The 20,629-nt window shown below is 44.1% G+C and overlaps 1 long non-coding RNA gene across 1 annotated transcript; it reads left to right on the top strand.

The window, feature by feature from the left end:
- Positions 1-2,856: 2,856 nt before the first annotated feature.
- On the top strand, positions 2,857-18,324 carry LOC137216936 (uncharacterized). The gene is made up of 3 exons (XR_010939896.1): positions 2,857-2,986; positions 7,763-7,837; positions 18,259-18,324. It is a non-coding gene; the product is annotated as an uncharacterized lncRNA (long non-coding RNA).
- The last annotated feature ends 2,305 nt before the right edge of the window (positions 18,325-20,629 follow it).

Raw genomic sequence — 20,629 nt, 5'->3', positions numbered from 1 at the left:
CAAATTTTGAAATCCGCAGAGAATGTAGCAAAATGGCGACCACGTGAGGATATCTGTAAGCCTAGCACCTGGCTGACGGACGGCTGGGTCACTTCTGTTTAGTAGGACTCCAGAGCTTTGAGCCTCAACAGAGAGGGACAGGTTACGTTCATGATCTATTCAAAGCAGTTGGAGCTATCCCTGTCCCATTATTGTCAAGCCACAGGAAATTATGCCTTTCCTCATTACCATACTGAGCTCTGTAAGTGGCTGATACCCTTTGGATACCCTTTGGCTACACAGAGGCCTTGTGATAGTGTTTTCCCAATCTAGAAACAAAAATATTTCGTAAAATTAAATATATATACTATTTATATATACATAATATTATATATATCGACTGTCATCCATTTATTTCAACCAAGTGTCATGGCTTGCATGGAGGGTGGAAAAAAATCATTATTTATTCAGCAAACACGTATTGAGCATCTCCTGTGTACCCAGCTCTTTCCTAGCTGCTGGGGATAGGAATTGGAATCAGAGCCGGGCCTGATGGGAGAGGCAGACCCGTGTGAGCGAACAGCCACATACAGCATGAGCCATAGATCGGTTCGTTTACCCAAAAAATTCACCGAGCTCCATGTTTGCCAGGTAATACTTTGGGCTGGGACATCCACAGCAAGCAGATTGTAAAGGGCCCTCCTGCTTGGCTAAGGAGTTTATTAACTGCTCTTTGGCAACTAGGAGCTATCAGAAGTAAAATCCCTTAGCGCACTTACGACAGTTTGTAGATTCTTCCTGTTCGGAATGAAGCTACCTGGAGGGTAGGGCAAAGAAGTGGCTACCCATACTTGTCATCGACAAAGCAGATTATCCATGTGACATTAACTGAGTATGAGAAGGTAATAAATCAGACTTTCATTGGTCTACATTTCAACAAGACAGGCTGTCACACCTCCATATTGGAAACACTTTTCATGTTGATTTGCTTCCAATTTTTATACTGGTGTGGACAGAGGGTTAATATATTTGAAATGGTTAAAATGACTTTTTTTTTTTTTTTTTTTGGTGGGATCTCTGAGGTTTGCAGTGCCTTATCCTAGAGTTTGTACTTTAAAGGCTAGTCTTCAGGGCTTCCCTGGTGGCGCAGTGGTTGAGAGTCCGCCTGCCGATGCAGGGGACACGGGTTCGTGTCCCGGTCTGGGAAGATCCCACATGCCGCGGAGCGGCTGGGCCCGTGAGCCATGGCCGCTGAGCCTGCGCGTCCGGAGCCTGTGCTCCGCAACGGGAGAGGCCACGACAGTGAGAGGCCTGCGTACCGCAAAAAAAAAAAAAAAAAAAAGCTAGTCTTCAATCATGTATGAGTTTCTCCGTGTCTTTTCCTCTTCTTTTCTCTTCTAAGGACACTTGCCATTGGATTTAGGGCCCACTCAGGCAATCCAGGATGGTTTCATCACAAGATCCTTAAATATGCAAAAACTCCTTTTCCAAGTAAGTCAATATTCACACGTTCCAGGGATTTGACGGGGATAGAGCTCTTGGGGGGGCCACCCTCTAACCCACTAGGAATCATGACCCATAGATCTAGTTACACCACAATGGTTGAAGTGGTAAACTGGTGATCAGCTCTGTGGGCAGAGACATTTTACTGAAGAAGTGGGTTTGTGGGAGGAGAGAGGATAATTGCAGTTTTTTCATATTTATCAGAAACTTACTCCATGATATAAGGAGTCCTAAGAAGAAACTTCTAGGAGCTGTGAGTGAGTGAGGACCAAGGGGAATGGAATGGAAGGAACATCAAAGGTTTGGGATTGGTTGTATGTTTACTATGATGACAGAGGTGAGGAACACAGGTGGTCATAGGATAAAACAATTGTTCTGGTACAGTAATTGGAAATGTCCACCAGGCAAATGCAAAATACCATCTGGGAAAATAAGTAAATATAGTAGTAGAAGTAATTGGAGAGGCCAGTCATGAAAATTAAAAAGAAAACAACAAAGTAAAAAGAATATAAACTGGGTTATTTGAAGAAAGGATTGTAATATGTAACCCTGACGTTATCATTTCAAAAATTATTGTTTAACTTCAGCTAGGAAGACAAAAGCACCGTGAGTTCTTATATCCAAACATAAATTCTTGAAGCCAAACAGATATGCCTAAAGTATTCCTCAAAGATTCCACTGACTTTCTCTTTAAAAGCCCCATGTTATCACAGAGATGCGTGAATACATATATGTACCAAGAACAAACATATTGGCAACTAATGTTTTGAACCTTCATCTACTCAGGCCTGCTTTTCTGAAATAGGTTATGAAGTTTCCCGTCAGGAGAGATGGATACGAAAAAGTCCATCTGTTTAGGTCCTCAACCCAAGTAGCAAAGAATTAATTATTCAGATCGGGAAGAGGTGAGGTCAATTGACGCTAACCCAGACATTAAGGACTGCCTGCCCCAAGGAAGGCAACGCTTTTGACTGTATCCCCTTGAAACAGCTATGATGTATTTTCTTTCCTCTTCTCCTGGAAGCTGACGCCTATGTATGTTGATGTCTATGTATGTTTAGAATTTCTCAGGTATTTGGCTTGACCAAGGCCAGTTGTGACTTGGGGCCTTGCTGCCATGCTTGGTACTACAGGTGTTTCCAATTAGGGCTTCATTAGGGTGCAGGCGTGGTTAAGGCTTTGGATCACAGGACCAGGCAAACAGAGCTGTGAGGGGCTTAGGCTTAGCTGAGGAAAGAAAGGCGAAAGGGTGGTCTCCAAACTAGAGAGCTGACTGCCATTCTAACCTTGACTCCCCCAATCCAGCGCCCCCTCAAGCTTGGGCCACACCCTAGAGCCTGGTTTTCAAACCACAGCCACCCTGTCCCCTTCCAGTTTCAGGAAATCAGTTTAGTTGATTCTTGCCAGCATGGAAAACAAAGCAAAGCAAAAAAAATGAACAAGCCAAAACAAATCACTAAAGAGCAACAGAACGGGAAGGACCAGGCTGTCCTGCATGGTAAAGGTAGGTTACTGTTTAATCAAACTTTGTTTCAGTTATTTATGTGAGAGTGTGTATGTGTGTTTAACCAGCCTGTGATGTAAGATGTTTTCTCAGTGTGAGTCAGAGGCACATTTATCAAGACATCCATCCCCCAGCCTCCTGCCTCCTCATGGCCTCGTTTCCTGCCTTTTCTCAGTCTAGCCCCCACTACTCGTCAATCACTTGGCATTGATTTAAAATTCTCACCTCCCCAGGCCCTTCCCAAGTCGCCCTGTACACCCCAGTTCTGACACTCCTCCAAGAGCCTCTGTTTTCCATTCCTTTGTCCAGCCTCCCAGGTGCTAATAGACACAAGATACAGTCTTCCATGCCATCACCACTGGACTTGTCTCTTGTTCCTGGTCAGCTCCCTATTAGCTGTGCAGCCTTGCATATGCTTCATAACTGCTCTGAGCTTCTCTTTTCTCCTCTGCAAAGTGGGGAAGGGGAATGGTCCCAACGTGTGGGCTTCTCCTGAGGGCTGAAAGAAATACGTGCACCTCGTACGTTAAAGGTGTTCAATACATGGTGGCTTTTATAATAAGGACGTTCTCCTACAGAACCACAGTACCAAGACTGAATTCAGGAAATGGACCATCCAGTGTACTGCTATTATCATCGAAGCTGAAGCCCAGATTTGAATTTTGCCAGTTGCTCCGTTAATGTCTTTGCCAGCCTTTTTTTTCCTCCTCACCGGGATCCAGTGCAGGCTCACGAGAGGCATTTAGTTCTTGTGCCTCTTTAATCTGAAACCATCCTTCAGCTGTTCTTTGTCTCTCACATTTCGGAAGAATACAGACCAGCTGGTTTGTCAACTTTCTCTCAGTTGGGTTTGCCTCCTGTTTTTTCACGGGTAGAATCCGATCATTTTGGTAGGAGCGCCCGGTGAGGGATGTCGTGTCCTCGGTGTTTCACAGGAGAGGCACGTGACGTCCAGTTGTGCCATCGCTGATGGTGACGAGGGACCGCTTGTTCCCAGGGTTGCCACCAGCTTTCTCTGCTGGGAAACTAGCGTTTTCCCTTTGTCATTAATAACCTGTGGGGAGATACTTTGAGACTCAGGTCTCCTGTATCTCATCAAACTTTTACCACGTGGTTTCAGCATTTATGGGTGATGCTTGTCCGAACCCGTGCTATCTATGATGTCAGCCAAAAGGCAAATCTCTTACTCTGTCATTCCTTCTAACGTGAACATAATTTTTATGTGTTCCACCTTAGACGTCTAAACCAATGAATGCCATTTCGAAACTTATATGCCAACAATATGGAAAATAAAAGCAACTCATTTATGTAGGCCTGTGGGCTTGTTCTGCTTGACGAGACTCAACATTGTAGAGATGTCATGTTATAGGGAATCTTTTCAAAGGCCCTGTCAACATACGGCTGATGCATGTAAATCAACTATACTCCAATATGGTATTTTAGAAAATTCTTTGGGGGTTGCACCGCACGGCTTGTGGAATCTCAGTTCCCCGACCAGGGATTGAACCCGGGCCTCTGCAGTGAAAGCACCGAATCCTAACCACTACACCATCAGGGAACTACTTAAAATAAAAATTAAAAAAAAAAAAAAGAAAAAAAGATATGGCTGGACTTCCCTGGCGGTCCAGTGGCTGGGACTCCGCGATTCCAATGCAGAGGATGTGGATTTAATCCCTGGTCGGGGAACTAAGATCCCACATGCCGCAGGAGCGGCCAAAAATAAATAAATTTTAAAAAGTAAAATAATCTTAAAAAAAAAAGATACGGCTGATGCAGGCCTGTGCTGTCATTTCATCTTTAAGAGTCATCTTAGGGCTTGTTTGCAATCAACACTCTCACGTGTCACGGCTGTGCTTTTTCAAAAGAATACAGAGGCATATGTGTAAATCGCATTCCCATTCAATTCAAACTAGATCTTTAACATTAATTTTGATCAACCGCACATCTCATGGAGTTCCCATGATTGGAAGAGAAATTGCTCGTCATTAGTGGCTCCAGCAAGGGCTTGTAGAAGGACGGGAGAGGCAGATGCTTTTCGGGCTCCTGATGGACAACAGACGTTGGCGTGATAAAGGAAAACTGTGCACCGCTGGAATCATTGGGCGCGGCCTTCAGCACTTCTGCTTCTGCGCCGCAGGAAGAAGTTTCTGCTCTTTGAGAACCAGGAAGTGGCTTCAGAATTTGGGCTTTGAATTCGGTCAGGTGCCTGCCTTTCAGCAGTCCTTGAACAAACATCACCTGTTGATTAGTCAAACACTCATTTCCAACACTAGTATGAGAGGAATAATGGATGGATAGAGCTTCAAGAATGTCTGGCCCTCTTCCACTTTCTACCTGGAAAAAATGTCTTCACCTGAATACTGCTGTTTGCTTATAGCTGTGGCACCCTACCTATCTGAGTCGTGAGGCCGGTGTTGATGCAGCTGCCTATCTGGACAGTGAGTCACTCCCAGGTTCATTTTCAAGATGCCCTGGCCACATATTTGTCATGGAAACCAGGAAAAAGTCTCTGCTTTCAGTGGGAGCATGTCCTCAGGAGAGGCAGAGTCTCCAGTATGTAATCATAAACAGTACAAATTTTCTCCCATTTGGGGGACATGGGGGATAGAAGTTGACTTTTTTTTTTTTTTTTTTTCCCAGTACGTGGGCCTCTCACTGTTGTGGCCTCTCGCGTTGCGGAGCACAGGCTCCGGACGCGCAGGCTCAGCGGCCGTGGCTCACGGGCCCAGCCGGTCCGCGGCATGTGGGATCTTCCCGGACCGGGGCACGAACCCACATCCCCTGCATGGGCAGGCGGACTCTTAACCACTGTGCCACCAGGGAAGCCCGAGGCTGACCTTTTAAAAGTATTTTTATTTGTAGTTTTTATTTTTAAAATTTATTTCATTGAAGTATAGTTGATTTACAATGTTGTGTTAATTTCTACTGTACAGCAAAGTAAGTCAGTTATGCATATGTATACATTCTGTTTCTTATTCTTTTCCATTATGGTTTATCACAGGATATTGAATACAGTTCTCTGTGCTATACAGTTCGTCCTTGTTGTTTATCCATTCTCTATGTAATAGTTTGCATCTGCTAATCCCAAACTCCCAATCCATCCCTCCCCCACTGCTAAAAGTATTTTTAATTATTAAAATTGTTTGAACAGAGAACACATTTATCTGGTTCAAATATTAAAACAATATGAGAAGTATATTCCCTTTCAACAGATTTCCCTTGCTCTCTTTTCTAGTTTCTTGCTTAGCCTCCAACGTATACGTGAAAGCAAATATATATTTTTAACTCTCCTCTCGTTACACAACTGGTATTTAATATGGTATTCTTAAACTTTAAAAATTATTATACAGTAATACACATCTGTTTATTTAAAATAAATCACACAGTATAGAATAGAGTGAATGAAAAAGTTCTCCGAACCTCCAGCCCATGTTCCCGAGGTAGCTAGTTACCAGTTTTTTGTGAGCCATTCCAGATGTTAAAATTTTTTTAGAAACTTGAGCTGCTTGCTAAACACAGCCACTATTAAAAATTAAATGATATAAACGTACAACAAAATAAATTATATTAAAGTAAAGGTCATAGATACTCATAACTCATCACTGCCTAATTATTTTACTACATTTTACTACAATCTATGCTCTCGAGGTTGATTATGTTACAGGTACCATCTTTATGGTGGAAATATAAAATGATGGCATATACAACATTGTAAATCAACTATACTTCAATTAAAAAAAAAGAAAATGATGGCTACTGGTCATCTCTTCTCAACTCTTCTTGAGGACTTTACACCTCTATTGACATAGAATGTAGAAGATGCTTCATTGAAATTAATCAAAAATATCAACTTAGGAAATGTAAAGATGCAACAAACCTGTCAACACAGTTATTTTTAAATTTAAAGAAAATCAGCATGAGAATAAATGACATTGCTTAGTTAGGAAAAATAAATGGCTACTTCTCATGGATGTCCAAATAGCCTTTCCCTTTTTTTTTAATCTAAATGGCCAAGTAGACAAGGTCTGTCCTCCCTCATCCTGGAAAATTTCATCTCTCATCCACCTGTCACTATTTGGATGGTCATTCCAGTGTCTCCCCTGGTCCTAAATTCTCCTGCTTCTCTTCACTCATTTTTTTCTCTGGCTGTACTTCTTCTACTATCCCTTAAATATTGGTTTGTGCAATGAGCCAACCTTGAGCTTACACTCTTCCTCGTCTGCATTCTTCCTTGTCTATGCTCTTCCTTTCCCCATGGCTTTACCTAGTAAGTTTCTTTAACCTGATGACTCTAGGATTCCTTTGGATTCCATCTGACTCTCTCTCGGGCTCCATCTGGCTAGACATCTCCACGTGATCATCGCTTAAAGTCATCCTGTCTACAGAACTTGTCCTCCCCACTTGGTCAATGGCATCATTATCATTCAAGTAACTTGACAAGTCAGCTGTATCTTGTGACTCACCAGTCACATCCATCACTCACCAGCACTGGGAATCTAATCCAAACATTGCTCTACAACCTCCAGCCGTGTCCTTGGGTTCAGACTTTCCCTTCCATCAGACTCTTTCTTCCCTCCATGCCCCAGCCTCATCTCAGTTACCTTCCAAGGCCCAAGTCCTTTCACATCCTCCAAGAAGTCTCCCTAGATCCTCGCTCACCTTGATTCTGTCTTCCTGCAATCCCCACTGCATTCTGCTGGTACTTTCTATGAAGACTTAGAGTCTACCCCTCTCTGGAGTAGGGTAATTACCTAAATCTCGATTTCCCTCCCCCAGATTGGAGGCTCCTGGGCTGGAGAGGGACAGAAGAGATCCTGGCGTGGAGCTCTGTGGAGTACGTGCTTGAGAAATGTGAGTTGAATCGTTTTCTATTGAATTTATGTACAACGTATAGGAATCTTGCCAGTGAAAGGTGTAGGAAAGAGCTAGTTTTCCCCACCGCAGGGGTCACAGATTCATGTGTTTACAGGTGCCCAGCACAGGTCACATAAATAACTGGAGAGGTCAAGCTCTGTCGAGAGAGGAAGCAGCCCCTTCTTAGCTCAAGCCACTTAACCATAAGGAAACACGGATCCAGTGTTGCCAAGTCTTCCAATTATTCAAGAGAAGGCAGAGATAGGGATTTTTAAATGTGCAACCTCCCAAGTTATAATTACTGGTAACTAGAGACATTTTAACCTTTTATTGTAAAATTGAAAAAAGGAAACTACAAAAATCCACAAACATAGAGTTTAATGCGTTATTATGAGGCAAACATCCAACTCTTCTAATGGAAACTCAGGTCAAGAAATAGAACTTGGCCACCTACCCCAGGAGCCTACCTGGGCTCCATTCCAGTCTCAGCACCCCCAAATGAACCCCTTCTGTACATTTATACTAATAATTTGCTTTCATTTTCTTACGGTTTTATCATTTGGGTGTGCACCCCTAGGTGCTATACTCTAACTTAACGCAAATTGAGTCTGAGTCATTTTTTAAAACTTGTGTCTTTTCATCTGCAGATCCCCCCTCTGGTGCTTCCCTTTCCTTACAGTTTCTTTTTGTTGAAGTACCTGGGGTATTTGACTTGTAAAGTTTCTCACAGTCTGGATTTGTTTACTGAATGGTGCAGCTCATCATGTGGTCTGCACTTCCTGTACTTTGGCATCTAGATCCACAACTTGTTCATTAATTAAAACATTGTTTTCAATTGCGAGCATCATCCACTGGCAGCAGCTTATCTCTGCATCCTCTACCTTGCTCTGTCTCCTTGTTTGTTTCTCTCGCTACTTACTTGGCCCTGACTGTGAATAGTCAATCAACTTCTTTGCCACTTTCCATGTTGGGAGGATGGAGATGTATTCTGATCTAATAGAATCAAAGTCTTCATAATTATCACATTGCTGACCATAAACGTTGGGTGTTGTGGCTCCTTGGATCCTATAACGTGGGCCACGTAGGGATGCTTTAAAGGGACAAAACCAGGCATCCTCCCAGAGACTGATTTGTTGCCTTTTCAGCCAGATGGTTCACCAGGTGGGATGCAGCCAAGTCACTAGTCTTTCCCTCACCAGATGACAGGATTTCCTCTGACCACGGCACCTGCTAGTTTAAAAGGGAAGTCTAGAACCACTTCCCACACGGGGGAGGGGGGTGGAGGCTGGGTGTGTGTGTGTGTAACTCTGCAGATGCCAAAAGTCAGCAGAGTTCTAAAGGCAAGTAACCCATGTCTTCCATGGGGGTACAAAGGGGTAAAAGAAAACAGGATTTGCAGAGAGGTTCCCCAGGATAGTAAAGCTCTGGTGAAAAATCTATTAAGAAATCTGTAAAATCCCCTGGAAAAATACATAAGAAAGGGAGAACAGCAAAAACAACAAAATGAGAAAGAGGAAATAAAAGGAATCTAGACAAGAGAACCAAGATGTTGACCTGTCATATATCAGAAAACATTTTCCCAGTCAATGAAAGGGCTTGGTGAACAAAGCTAAACTTGTGCATCCATGATAATACGTGTAGTTGATTATAATTATTTAAACCACTTAATCATTTCAGGTAGAGTTTATCCATAGTGGTAGACTGGGTAGACTGACACCCAAGTAAAACCGTTTTTGTTACAAGTCAGAGATGCATACATTTGCATCAAATGCATAAGGCGTAATGGCTGTTGATTAGTGGACTAATAACCAGGCAAAAACCTGTCTCTAGGTAAGTTGACCTGAACAGCTAGTGACCTGGGAGGAATTCCCTCCCGCTGAGTGGGCATACGTGGTAGGGAATAACTCATTATACCAGTGGGTGGGCACTTCAGCTGGCCTGACCCTTTTTCTTCTCCTTTCCACCCTCTTCACTCCTTTTTTCCCTACTCTTTTGTTTCTTATTCCACCTCAAGTTCACTGTTAATTAGACAGTGAAATGTCTCATTTCTCCTAGATGGCGAGGTGAAATTTTCCTAAAAACAGAGCATTCAGTGTCTGGCAATAATTGATTTTCATCATAATGGCTCTCTAATGAACTGTTGAGTTTCAAAAGAAGTTTTCTCTGAATGAAAATTTGCCTGGTCACCATGCTTTGGGCATGAAGAGATAATAACATCGTAGGGGAGAAGAGACACATCTTCCTTACAGAATAATTCCAAGTGATGTATCTAGATACTCTCCATCCAAGAGGGCAAGATTGGGCTTCCCTGGTGGCGCAGTGGTTAAGAGTCCGCCTGCCGATGCAGGGGACGTGGGTTCGTGCCCCCGTCTGGGAGGATCCCACATGCCGTGGAGCGGCTGGGCCCGTGAGCCATGGCCGCTGGGCCTGCGCGTCCGGAGCCTGTGCTCCGCAACGGGAGGGGCCACAACAGTGAGAGGCCCACGTACCGCAAAAAAAAAAAAAAAAACTGAATTGTAAGAGGGCAAGATTAATCCCTCCCCAGCTCCCACCCACACTGGGCTAGATTTAGTGACTCCTTCCAAAGAATAGAGTATGGACAGGGAAGGGAAAAACAGCAATATTATAGTGGAGAAACCTGGCAGACAGCACCTTAACCAAGTGATGGAGGGTAACATCCTCAGTGATGTCATGTAGATATCAGGTACCTGCTGACATGTTATGAAGAGAAGGGAACTTTGGTACTTTCCCAAAATGCATAACATAACCTCAGTCTAATGAGAAAAACATCACGCAAACCCAAGTGAAGGGACATTGTATAAAATTCCTGGCTGACACTACTGGAAATTGTCAAGTTCATGAAAAAATATGGAAAGATGCAGAAACTGTCAGCCCAGAGGAGACTAAGAAGACTTGATGATTAAACGCAATGTGGAATCCTGGATTGAATTCTCAAACAGAAAGAGGACATTGAATGGAAAAACAGGTGAAATTGGAATGAAGTCTTGCTTTAGTTAACAGTAAGGTAGCCTTGTTAGTTTCTTAGTTGTGACAAACAATATAAAGTTTATTGAAAGAAAGTGAACAAAAACAACAAAAGATAACATCTTTTAATTGGCTACCAAGTATTCGACCTAGTTTTTTTTTTTTAGATTTTTAAAATATTTATTTATTTTAATTTATTATTTTTGGCTGTGTTGGGTCTTCGTTGCTGCGCGCGGGCTTTCTCTAGTTGCGGCGAGTGGGGGCTACTCTTCATTGCGGTGCGCGGGCTTCTCTCATTGCGGTGGCTTCTCTTGTTGCCGAGCACGGGCTCTAGAGCGCGGGGCTTCGGTAGATGCGGCACGTGGGCTCAGTAGTTGTGGTTCATGGGCTCTAAAGCACAGGCTCAGTAGTTGTGGCGCACGGGCTTAGTTTCTGCGTGGCATGTGGGATCGTCCTGGGCTCGAACCCTTGTCCCCTGCCTTGGCAGGCAGATTCTTAACCACTGCGCCACCAGGGAAGCCCTAGATTTGTTTTTAACATTTCAGTACTCCTCATATCTTGTTAGTACACAGACCATCTGTTAACATAATGAAGTGTTCTGTTTGTAACAGCTTATGACAGGCTGCTTGGTGTATAAAGCAGCTAACTAAAATCAAGGCTCTTGATTTGACATGGCAGCTTAATTCTGTGTATTTCTGTAGATGTGGTCTCGGTCCTAGCTTTGTCTAGAGAGATCTTGGACAAATGTATGCTGTTTGAACCAGGATGGGTAAAATATTCAGTGTGGTTACCTCCACCCCCAGAAAATAACTGAAAACACGTGGTCTCTGGAAGGTGAGTCAGCAGTGCCATCTTTCCATATGAAGACCTGCTTGACTATAATTAAAACTTTCATTTGACTATTAAAATTAAAGAACAGCTATAAATTAAAGTAACAATATTAAAACCTCTGGGGGGTAAGTCTAAAACTCCTCTTTAATTAGAGAGCTACAAAACCTAAGGAACACTAATTCTTTTCGGCATCAAGGTCTCATCTTACAAAGAAGCTGGTATTTTGTAAATCACAGCTCTTCCAGGGCTGAGGACAAATTTTGGTTCTTGCTAGGGATTACTGCCTGAAAGATTTTGCCCTTTAAGAACTAGGCTATAAGTTAGAGAATACTAATTTCTTATCCTGATTGGACATATGAGAATCTGGGTGGTCTTGGTCATGTCATGACTTTTCTAGATTAGAGTTTCCATAGTTCTATAGTTAGATGTTGGGTTATTAATTTTATTTGACTGTTATAGTTCAAAAAGTTTGAAATTTTTGTTGCAATAATGAAAATAGTAGCCCTTCTCCTTAAAAACAGAAGGCATTAGTAATAGGTGGTGGATTCGGTTTTTAATTGTATATTCTTCTTTGTACTTTTCTGTATTTTTCACATGTGTGTATCTGTAGTCATATAAACAGAAAACTGTATTTGAAAGCACTGTAAGGACATATACTAGTAGATTTTTCATTAAGACTTACTGAGTTTAAGATATTGTGCTCAGGTGGGCCTTAATCCTTCACTTTAATGACAGTTTTGCCAGGACAATCTGAAAGTTGAACTTGGCTTTCAGTTCATCCCCTGACTGCCCTTTTCCATTTGCCACTCTTAATATTTGTGCTTTTTCTTTATAGATCTTATTCCTCAGTTTTTATCTTTTTTTTTTTCCCATTGGATTAAAACAAACAATGAGCTTTAAAAAGAACACTCCTCGGGGGTCTCAGGCGGGCACAGGAGAGAATCCAGGTCTTGCTTGGAGTCAAGGTGAGAGCACTGAGCGAGGATTGAGGGGAACCTGGATCCCAGAACAGTGTTGGCCCTTGGAGACCATAGGGCAGGATGAACACGTGCAGCACTTCCTGACATCCGGGTCTCAGAGACGCTGGGGAGGGGGAGTACGGGGCGGGGTCTCAGAGAGGCTTGGGAGGGGGTATAAGGGACGGGGTGTCTGCTGGGCCCGGGAGAGAATACCAGGTCTTGCGTGGACTCAAGGTGAGGGCCCTGAGGGAGGACTGAGGGGAGCCTGGACCCCAGAACAGAGTTGGCCCTGGGCGGCCATAGGGCGGGATGAGCACGTGCAGCATTTCCTGATATCCAGGTCACAGAGACGTTGGGGACTGGGTATAAGGGGCGGGATCTCAGGCGGGCACAGGAGAGAATCCCAGGTCCTGTGTGGAGTCAGGGTGAGAGCACGGAGGGAGGACTGAGGGAAAACTAGGCGCCAGAACAGAGTTGGCCCTTGGAGGCCATAGGGCGTGGTGAGCACATGCAGCACTTCCTGACATCCGGGTCTCAGAGACGCTGGAGAGGGGGAGTAAGGGGCGGGGTCTCAGAGAGGCTGGGGAGGGGGTATAAGGGGCGGGGTCTCAGGCGGGCACAGGAGAGAATCCCAGGTCCTCCGTGGAGTCAAGGTGAGGGCCCTGAGGGAGGACTGAGGGGAGCCTGGACCCCAGAACAGAGTTGGCCCTGGGCGGCCATAGGGCGTGGTGAGCACGTGCAGCACTTCCTGACATCCGGGTCTCAGAGACGCTGGCGAGGGGGAGTAAGGGGCGGGGTCTCAGAGAGGCTGGGGAGGGGGTATAAGGGGCGGGGTCTCAGGCGGGCACAGGAGAGAATCCCAGGTCCTGCGTGGAGTCAAGGTGAGGGCCCTGAGGGAGGACTGAGGGGAGCCTGGACCCCAGAACAGAGTTGGCCCTGGGCGGCCATAGGGCGGGATGAGCACGTGCGGCACTTCCTGACATCCGGGTCTCAGAGACGCTGGGGAGGGGGAGTACGGGGCGGGGTCTCAGAGAGGCTTGGGAGGGGGAGTAAGGGGCGGGGTCTCAGGCAGGCACAGGAGAGAATCCCAGGTCCTGCCTGGAGTCAAGGTGAGGGCCCTGAGGGAGGACTGAGGGAAAACTAGGCGCCAGAACAGAGTTGGCCCTGGGAGGCCATAGGGCGGGATGAGCACCTGCAGCACTTCCTGACATCCGGGTCTCAGAGACGTTGGGGAGGGGGAGCACGGGGCGGGATCTCAGGCGGGCACAGGAGAGAATCCCAGGTCCTGTGTGGAGTCAGGGTGAGAGCACGGAGGGAGGACTGAGGGAAAACTAGGCGCCAGAACAGAGTTGGCCCTTGGAGGCCATAGGGCGTGGTGAGCACATGCAGCACTTCCTGACATCCGGGTCTCAGAGACGCTGGCGAGGGGGAGTAAGGGGCGGGGTCTCAGGCGGGCACAGGAGAGAATCCCAGGTCCTGCGTGGAGTCAAGGTGAGGGCCCTGAGGGAGGACTGAGGAGAGCCTGGACCCCAGAACAGAGTTGGCCCTGGGAGGCCATAGGGCGGGATGAGCACGTGCAGCACTTCCTGACATCCGGGTCTCAGAGACGCTGGGGAGGGGGAGTATGGGGCGGGGTCTCAGCAAAGCTGGAGAAGCGGTATAAGGGGGTGTCTGGTGGGCCTGAGAGAGAATGCTAGGTCTTGCGTGGAGTCAAGGTGAGGGCCCTGAGCGAGGACTGAGGGGAGCCTGGACCCCAGAACAGAGTTGGCCCTGGGCGGCCATAGGGCGGGATGAGCACGTGCAGCACTTCCTGACATCCGGGTCGCAGAGACGCTGGGGAGGGGGAGTACGGGGTGGGGTCTCAGAGAGGCTGGGGAGGGGGTATAAGGGGCGTGATCTCAGACGGGCACGGGAGAGAATCCCAGGTCCTGCGTGGAGTCAGGGTGAGAGCCCTGAGGGAGGACTGAGGGGAACCTGGATCCCGGAACAGAGTTGGCCCTTGGAGGCCATAGGGAAGAATTTAAATAAAGAAAAAAAAGAACACTCCTCATGGTAGATATCTCCATAGAGCTTATATTTACTCTAAACTGAGTTTTGCCAGACCGTCCAAGTGGATACTCCTGGTTTTTCATTATCCATCAACACATTACACTGTAGAGGATACAGTGGAATAAAATTGGTGTAATCCAGCAAAACTCTGATATGCAAACAGGACAACACAAAATCATGAGAATAGTTTTCTATCTAGTTCTAGAAAAATGATTCATGTTTTTCCTTCCTTCTTTCTTTCGAGGTTTGTAAAAAGGCAAAATTATGTATATATAGTAATTCGGTGCCTAAAAGTTTGAACTCTGGAAAATGGGATTGCCACTCTCCATGTTTCCCATTGGCTAAAGAGATGCTTTCTCTAAGAATATGCAAACTCTCTAGTCCAGTCTTTTATATCTTTAAAGTTATACCTGTTTGTTTTGTAACATAATGCCAGCATGGCACTACAGTCAGCTGTATCTGAGAACAAAAGTGTATATCTCAATGTGATGAACGAGGACATAGGAAAACTTGGACAGTTGAATTTTGTCCATGGTTATCTGAAGGTGGCAGAGATCTGGATTTGGTTGAGTCACTTCCGGTTTGATTATCTCGGCTGATTGCCACCAATCACATTTAAGGCTTCTGCCATCACATGGTTTATTTTTCATACATGCTGATGTGTGTATGTCAAATAGTGCAAAGGACTCCATGGTAATTTTAACCTACTACCTGGGTCTTTAGTTGTGAGAACCACAAGGTACGTCCCGGTTGACTGAGTTTCTTGAATGAATGAAATGCATAACAAGTTCCCTTAGCAAAAGTAAAATCAGCCTCCCCTTTGAAGATGTGGCATGATTTGTAAACCTGACCACTATAAGGACATCTTTGCTAATTTAATACACGTCTACATACTGCTGCTTTTTCATCCAGAAAATTTTCATTTCAAAAAGAGAAAAATCTTCTATAACGATTAATTCATTAACTCTGATAATATCTCTCTGCATACCAGAGTCAGCAAACTCTGGCCTGAGGGCCAGATATGGCCAGCTACCAGTTTTTCTACAGCCTGAATGCTAAGGCTGGCATTTGTATTTGTAAAGGACTGGAAAACAAATCAAAAGAAGAATACTATTTCTTGGCGTGTAAAAATTATATGAACTTCACATTTCAGTGTTCATAAATCAAGTTTGATTGGCGCCCTCATTCATTTGCAGCTTGCTTATGGCTTTCATGTTAAGTGGCAGAGTTGGGTAGCTCTGACAGAGACTATATGGCCTGCAAAACAGAAAATATTTACTGTGTGGCCCATTTCAGAAAACGTTTGCTGCTTCCTCTTCCAGACAAAGCTATTTTTGGAAAGAGAACTGAGGCCCAGCATGAAGTGGGTAGACATAGCAAAATCACTGCAATGAACTAGCCTGGGATGTAAACCAAACTTCTCATGTGATGTAATTTCTAGCGAAGCATCTTGCATAAGTGGGGGAAATTAAAATCTGGAGGTGAAAGTAGAAAACAAAAATCAAAAATCTAAATTTTGCATAGTGGGAATGTTTGAATGATAGAGCCCAAGGATCCAGGGCGTATTTTATCTATTGCCAAAATGCGCTTTTTCTGGAGTAGCATGCTTCCCTTCCCGAAAGCAGAGCCATGCAGCCCTAGGCCATCACAAACCCTTGCTGATTGATTGCTGGATGAGGGTCACGTAGCTCTGACTTTGGTCGGTGTAGGCAGTGATCACGATGACCTTTGAATGTTTAGGGTCTCAAAGCACACATACTTTGGGGGGGGGCCCATAAAAAGGCTGAGTCTATGTCCTTCCGTGAATGGCCCCCTAGAAGTGCTATAGTCAGGTTCTCAAAAGCCTGCCTCTTCCTTTTATTTTGGGCAGGTTTTAGTCCATTTGTGAGGGGATAACGAAGGTTAGAATTTCAGTACTTGTTACAACCTTGTCAGTGGTGGAGGACGGACGTGGCTAAGAACAATGGTTATACTTTGTAATTTCTGGTTTGTGTGTGTATGTGGCTATCTAATGTTTTATTTGGGGGTAATCTCGTGTATATAATTTATAAATACATAATATATTCTTTACATATTTGTGCGATCAAACTTTTTAAAAAATTTTTTATTGAAATATAGTTGATTTACAATATTGTGTTTCAGGTGTACAGCAAAGTAATTCAGTTATACATATATGTGTATATATATATTCTTTTTAGATTCTTTTCCCTTATAGGGTATCAAACTTTTTTTGGTGGGCGGGGCCTTGCTACGTGGCATGGGGGATCTTAGCTCCCCGACCAGGGATTGAACCTGTGCCCCCTGCAGTGGAAGTGTGGAGTCTGAACCACTGGACTGCCAGGGAAGCCCCAGACTTTTTATTGATAGTTTTATTTGTGTCATCAGATAGTTCACATACTTGTTTTTTGCTTAATTTTCTTCTGTTGTATAACAAATTACCACAGATTTAATGGCTTAAAGCAACATATTTATCACCTCACAGTTTTTATCCATTAGGAGTCTGGGAATGGTGTAGCTAGATCTTTGGCTCAGGCTATCACAGAGGTGCAGTCAGGGTGTCGGCTGGGGCTGTGGTCTCATCTGGAAGCTCGTGTCCCCTTCCAAGTTCAAGTAGTTTGGGGGCAGAATTCTTTTCCTTGAAGCTATAAAACCCATGGTGGATTTCTTCTTCAAGGTCATCAGGAAAGAGTCTCTGACTCAGAGAAGGCCTAAGCCCTCTTTTAGAGGATGCCCAACTGATTAAGTCAGACCCACCCAGGATAATCACTCTTTTGATTACTTAGAGTTCACTGATTTGGGACCTCAATTACATTTGCAAATTCCCTTCTACCTTGTCATATGATGTCACACAATCAAGGGAGTGACATCCATTGCCTTTGTCATATAACATAACCTAATCGTGGTGTAACACCAGGGGACTGAGATCACAGATACCATGTTAGAATTTTGGCTCTCACACCAGGCAAGGGAGCATGACTCCAAGAGTCGGAGGGAGCCAGCTTTGAATCTTACCTCTTCCACTAACTAGCTGTGTGAATGTACAAGTAATTTAACTTCTCCATGCCTCCGTGCTCTCAACTGTAAACTGGAGATCATTGTAGCATCATTTTAGCGTTCCAGCATCTACCACTTCAGGCTGGTGCCAGAATTCAATAAGATAATACTTACAAAGGGTCTGGAACTGTGACTGGCAAATAGCAAGTGGTGAACAGGTGTCAGATACTTTCATTCATTTTTATACATACAGACGTTCTATTCATCCAACGGAAAAATGATATTGGACATTGCCAGAACGTGCATCACAGGATCTTCAAGAAAGCAAGACAAGAGGAAGGAATTAGGAATGCAAATTAATCCTGGTTTTATAGTAGAAAGGGCTTACTGAGAGCAAGCTAGTTCAGTAAATGGTGCTTGAACACAAAGTGAGATACGTCTGTGAAAGCGTCTGCACCGAATAAATGTTGCTTGAATTTAAATCTGGACAAAAGTACACGCTTAATAATTGTCTGTGGATTAATGGATGTGATTATCTTCTTTTTAAAGTCAAATCACTGCTTAACCAAATTATTTTTTTCTCTTTATTGTTACCCACAGAACTATTTGAACCTGACAAACATTTGATCTGTCGACGTGGCCCCTGCGTTCTTCCCCGATCTAAGGTAAGGTCTGTTAATATGAAACCAATAGAGAAAGTCAGAGTGTAAGAACGTTTGCCAAAGATCTTGATAAAGTATTGTGTAGCAAATGGAGAAATACAAATATCTAACCCAGGACCTGTAGTTTCTGTACTGAGTGATAATTCTCACCTACCTCCTAGTCACAAGCTAAAGGCCTGTGTTAAGCCCTTCCTCTCTGAAGGGAAGGAGAGAGAAAACAAAAACAAACCCCCCCAAACAAGGTGACCCCCCAGAAAAACACCACTCTCAATTTGCTTGTGTCCTTGGAAGTAAAGACAAAGAGATTCCCTTGATTACAGACTTGCTGATCTGTGGAAAATCCACAACCCCACGTTACCTCGTGCTTACAACAATGGGCAGACAGAAATCACACACTGCGGGCTTTTGTCTTCTCCTTATATTGGCTTCTTATTCTCCAGAATGGCTTCTGGTCTGGTAACAGGGAGAGGGCCTGCTGGCTGAGGAACGCTCTGCAGAGTGGCTGGTATGGCTGTGGGTGGTGCCTGGGGAGCCTGGGAAAGGAAAATTCCTGGGAGCCGGGGCTGTGTTGTAGGTCCAGTAACTCAGCCATCCTGGAATTCTCGGACATGCCTGGTGCTTTGGGATCCTCGGAGCTCCTATCAGAGTGAACCGAAGAGCTAACTATTCTAAAATTTTATAGAAAAGAGAGGGGGGAGAGAGGGAGGGAAATGACATCAACATACAGCAACATTCTGAGTCTCATTGTCAAGTACTAGCAAACCATCCTAAGTAGCAGATCCAGATCTTGCTAAATTTTTCATAAAATAGGAATTATTTTAGACCGTAGGAACAAAAGGACTATATAGGATTGGTAGATCATTTCTTGTCTTACTTCAGAATCTATCTCTGTATATAATCTATTTTTTTTTAACATCTTTATTGGGGTATAATTGCTTTACAATGGTGTGTTAGTTTCTGCTTTATAACAAAGTGAATCAATCATACATAAACATATGTTCCCATATATCTTCCCTGTTGCGTCTCCCTCCCTCCCTATAATCTATTTTTATCATTAAATCACTGGAGGAACATAGAATAATGGAGGCAACCATCCAGATGTTTCCAAGCATCCAGGTGTTTGACAGTGTGGAAGTCTATGTGGACACAAAGTGTCTGGGCTTTCCATGGACTCATTGTTTATCCTTTTGATTTATTTCCTTATTTATATGTATGTATTTGGAGGGGTGGGATGGGTGGGACACGAGCAGATTTCATTCATTCAGCACACACTTAGGAAGCGCCTGTTATGGGTAAGACACTGAAAGATACACAAAGGAAACACAGAGGGACTCGGGCCGTAAGAGATTTGCAGTCCTATCCCAGGGACTAGAAATCTTGTGACAAGCATCGTTCAAAGTTGTATTGACTCCCATACGCCTAACTCATCTTCTGGCAAAGCTGGTCAAAACCATTCAGCGGGTTGCCGAATTCTACAAGAGAACAAGAGTGAGGTTGAATTGACTGGTCATTCAGCAGATGTGGTTAACTCGATTTCCAGTTTACCAACAGCCAAACCAAAGGCGTCTAGTAGGAGTAAGCCAGCTTTCTGTCAATCTCTTCCGTGTCTCTTGGAGGGAAAAACAACCGGTCCAACTGCCATCTGGAAGGCGAAATTGCAAGCAGCCAGTCAGATGCAGTTTTCACCTCTGAACCAAGTGTTCAGTTTCGCCCACACGTTTCCTCCAGCGTGAGTTTCTCATTCAGTGATCCCCAGCTGTATTTTTTCCCATTCAGCTCATCTCACTTTCTTTTTAATCAGTGACAAAACAGGATAAAACACCTTTATTATTATTATCTGAAGCTCAGCATTACACCTAGGATTTCTCTCTTTAAAAACTAGGAAGCCATGGCATTTATCAAAAGCAGAGAAGCGGTGGATGTGACTAGGGGTTCATATTGCCAATGGGTATTGCAAATTATACTAAGAAAATCTGAGAGTGAGTATCTTGTGTTATTAGCTTCTCAAATTTGATGACTACTATTTTATGAGTGTCTTCTTTTCCTTCTAGACATTTGTGGCATTTTTCTTAATGACCAAATATAGATATAGATATAGATATGTAACTTGTACCACCTGCAGCATTATTGTTAAGAGGAATAATCCACGTGGTACTGATGCAATTTTAGTCTTATATTTCTGGACTCTTGGAACCATTTAAGCAGCTGGCCCGTGGGTGGACTCCTTAGAGCACATTTGAAAACCTTACAGAGAGGTACATTTTACCCAAGGCTGCACCATTTGGCTGTCAGAGTCCCTGGAATGTTCG

The sequence above is a fragment of the Pseudorca crassidens genome, chromosome X, assembly GCF_039906515.1.
Source record: "Pseudorca crassidens isolate mPseCra1 chromosome X, mPseCra1.hap1, whole genome shotgun sequence".
Classification (NCBI taxonomy): Eukaryota; Metazoa; Chordata; class Mammalia; order Artiodactyla; family Delphinidae; genus Pseudorca; species Pseudorca crassidens.
The sequence above is the reverse complement of the archived record's forward strand: the minus strand, read 5'-3'. Positions and strand labels throughout refer to the sequence as shown.